The sequence below is a fragment of the Desmodus rotundus genome, chromosome 12 (assembly GCF_022682495.2).
Source record: "Desmodus rotundus isolate HL8 chromosome 12, HLdesRot8A.1, whole genome shotgun sequence".
Lineage (NCBI taxonomy): Eukaryota > Metazoa > Chordata > Mammalia > Chiroptera > Phyllostomidae > Desmodus > Desmodus rotundus.
This window is the reverse complement of record NC_071398.1, coordinates 42,629,940-42,633,961: the sequence shown is the minus strand read 5'-3', so window position 1 is coordinate 42,633,961 and position 4,022 is coordinate 42,629,940.

Sequence of the window (4,022 nt, the reverse complement as noted above, 5' to 3'; positions counted from 1 at the left end):
GGGGGGCGGCGGGCCGGGCCGGGCGAGCAGCGGGCGGGGGCGGGGCGGCGGAATTCCCCGGCGCTGCCGGCCTGCACGTCCATTGGCTCTCACCCCGTGGTGACGTCACGCAAGGGGAACGGGAAAACCCCCACGCGTCACGTGCTCTCGGGGGCGGGGCCGGCCGGGAAGAGGAGGTTGGGCACTTGGGAGGGGCGGGCGCTGCTGGCCACTGCTCTGGAGAGCCGATTAAGGCCTTAGAGCCATTCACGCCCTACACATGGACCAAGTCGGGAAACTGAGGACTGACTCCCAGGTCTGCCAGCGGGACTTGAACCTGTTGCTTTTCTGGCTGGAATGGACGCTTTGGGATCAGGTTGCCAGGTCTCTACAGCTGTCGTTGATAATGATCTTTAGGAAACCTCCATGGTTTCTCTTTGCCTCCTTTCCATCAACTGTAAATTAGGAGTGAAGATACTTAAACGTATAGACTGTCAGCTCTAGGATTTGCTTGTTTTGTTCTTTGCTGTATCCCTAGTGCCAGGAACAGAGCTTGGAACACAGAAGGCACCCAGTAGAAGTTTATTGAATGAATGGATGGCTACTTTATTCCCCCCCCACACACACACAGCCCCTTCAAGTTTCCTGATAACCCAGAGCACTTACAGCTCCAAGGCTCAGTAAGTCAGTCTGGGAATGATGGCAGTGTCACCCCAGTGTACAAGAGAGCCGTGTGCCTAAGTCTTGAGCAAAGTGCCTACCTGGGAGCCTCACAAAAGCTTCATACCTCACACTCTCAAGGGCCTGTGATTCTTGCAGAGAGGAGGCCGAAGTTCAAGGAGGGGACAGCCGTTTGGTTAGATCATAGTACTAAAGCCTCCCGACCTTCAGAATGAATGGGTGCCACTAGGTTCCAACTTGGACACCAGGCACCCTGACCAGAAAGTGCTGTGTCTGCATGCGTAAAATCTGAGTGTTCCTCTTACCTCCGTGGCCCACACTCTGATCCATGATTGGACATACACTTATTGAGCACCTGCTGTGTGCCAGAGCCTGCACTGGGCACTAGGACATAGCACTTAACAAGCCAGGCCTGGTACGGGCTCCTGAGAGGCAGCAGCAGTTCTCAAAGTGCAGCCCCCAGCCCTTCAGGTGATAAGCTCAAGGTGGCGTGCTACTGCTAGACAGCAAAATATCAAGCAATCTTTTATAAAACTGCAAAGGGCCAGGTAGCAAATATGCTACAGTTTGGGCTTTGAGGGCCAGACAATCTTGAAGTCCACCATACAACCAAAGCTGCCAGACAGCATAGAAATAGAGTATGGCTGTGTTCCAACAAAACATTATGGGTATTAAAGTTTGAATTTTGTATAATTTTCACGATATGCAATATTCTTCTCGAGCTTTTTTAAACATTTAAAAATTACACAAAAGCTGGAACAGGCTGGATACAAGGGCATTGCAAGATGTTATGATTGAGGGTCCAGAATCAGAGTGCCTGGGTTCAAATCCTAGGTCTCCCACCTACCAGCTGTGTGACCTTAGGCAACTGACATCACCCCTCTGAGCCTGATGTGTAAAACGGGTGTAGTAATAGGATGGGTGGAGGACTATGTAAGATACTAGTAACGGCTGGCCCTTGTATACAGCTCTTAAATGTGCTGGGCACTGTCCTAAGACCTTTGGGTTCTAAATGCTTGTGTCACGTTACTTTGTGAGACCTTGGACAAACGTCTCAATTCCTCTGGGTTTTCTCATCGGCTCTTGTGGACATATGACTTACATAGTTACTGTTACACGCAGTGTAATGGTACCAGGCACTGTTCCAAAAGCTGGGGGCACAGCAAGGGACACAAAAGACCATTTCAGTGGCCTCCCATCACAGCTCTGAAATCCAAGGGAGAGAGACAAATGGAAAATGGATAAGCAAATATATCTGGTGGTGATGGGGGTATTACAGAATAAAGCAGGATATATGGATTGAATTTGGAGGGTACTACTTGGGTTAGGAAGGTGAGGGAGGGTCTGGGATGACACCTGAGCAAAGAGCTGAAACAGCGAAGGATCCATGGGAAGAGTACTCAAGACACAGGGAACAGCAAGTGCAAAGGCCCTGAGGTGAGACCATGCATGGCATTTTCAAGGAACAGCCAGGAGGCTGGAGTGGAGACTACTGGGGAAGTGGTGGAGATGAGGGTATAGCGATGGTCTGTTGGGTGACGGGGACATCAATATTAAACTTAGTTAATTTGTGAAATTAACCGCACACAGCACTTAGACTAGAGGTTGGCTCTCAAGGAGCAGGAGCCCACCTGATTAGCCTCTGCCCCTTGCAAATGTCAGGCCTCACAACTGTTTTTTGGGCAAGTGAAAGGACGTCAGAAATCTGCAGCGCTCAGGACTTCTGCCTGCCGGACTGAGCCCCCTGAAGGTAGACCTGGGGCTGTCTTGGTCCCTGCTATGTACATAGAACCTCCCAGCTCAGGGCAACATCCAGAAGAGGGGCTCAGGGAGCATATGCTGACAGATTATGTCTCTTTACCAGTGTCCATGTGGGCCCCATTAGGGCCCACATTTCTGGATGTTTGTGTGTCTGTGCAAGTCAGGACTGTGCATGCACTCAGCAAACGTTTCTGCAGCACCTTGTCTGTGCCGAGAATGTGGAAGTGACCAAGACAGTCCTAGCTGTCCTCAAAGCGTTCAGTCCAGCAGAGAACGACCTGTCTCCAGTAATGACCCACAGTGAGCACAGGGATGTGGGAGCCCAGGGAGTTGGGGGTGGTGGTGCTGAGGGAGCAGTCAGGGAGGGCTTCCTGGAGGAGACATTGGCTCTGCAACGTGGAGGATGCACAGGGTAAGGTAAAGAGCTTTGTGCCTGGGAAATGTCCCAGGCAGGGAAAGAGCAGTCTGCAGCCAGATGAGATCACGGCAAATTAAAGCAAGGGAGATGAAACTATAGGGGTTAAGAAGTCCCCTCTCCTGAAGGTCTGGATCACCAGTTAGGCCTGGGCTCTTCTCCCAAGGGTGCTGGGGAGCCATGGTAGGTTCTGAGTAGGGGATGGGCAAGGTCATGTTTGTGCTTTAGAAGGTTCTCTGGCTACTGGATAGAGAGTGAGTGGGAGGGGCAGGACATCAGGGAGAAAGCCATGTGGGGACCCTAAGAGGCAAGAAGGATCCTGGACCAGGTGGTCTCAGTGGAGTAAGAGGTGAGACCCCTGAGCAGTTGTGGGGTAAAGCCGATGGGCTTTGCCAAAGGCTGGAGTGTGCAGCCATGGGAGGAGGAGCCAGGGAAAATGAGGCCAGTAAGTCAGGTGGCCCGAGAGCCCACAGCCCTGGGCTCCGTGGAGCCCTGCTGGGGAGCCTGGGTTTTCCCCTAGGACACTGGCAGCTGTGGAATGGTGCAGAGCCTGGAAGGGAGCGAAGCGGCTGCCTGAGGGGTGGAAGACCCTGCAGCACTCCGTGTGTGTGGGCGCGGGCACATGTGTACACGTGGGGCTGTGAGCATAAGCCATGCACTAAGCTTTACTGGGCGCCTGGGGACACAGCCCTGGGGACGCAGGTGACACCCAACAGCTCTAAGCACTACAGCTGGGCACCCCTCGGAGTGAGTGTGCACTCACTCCTGCTGTGCCCCTGGGGGCGTGTGTCGGGGTCCTAGGGATGCTGAATGAGGGGCCTGGTGAAGATGGATCAGGCGGTGGGTGTCTGCTCGCGAGGCGGGCCTGGGGTCCTGCCCTGCCCGTCAGCATGAGGCTCGGGGACAATAAGTGGACAGAGGCAAGGCGCCAACCCTCAGCTGGCCAGACACAGCCTCAGGGGTAAGAGCACGGTACAGCGACTCACAGCGAGCAGCTCCCCCATCTGTGAAATGGGGACAGTTATGGAAGGCCCAACAGAGGGCTGCTGGGAGGCGGAGATGGGTGGGAAGGGGCCTGGCCCAGCACCGTGTCCTGCACACTGCAGGTCTCCTTCCCAGACCTGGGAGAGCCACCCATACCTGCTCTCCGAGGTGACAGAGGAAGGAAGGCACAAAGGGGGGAGGG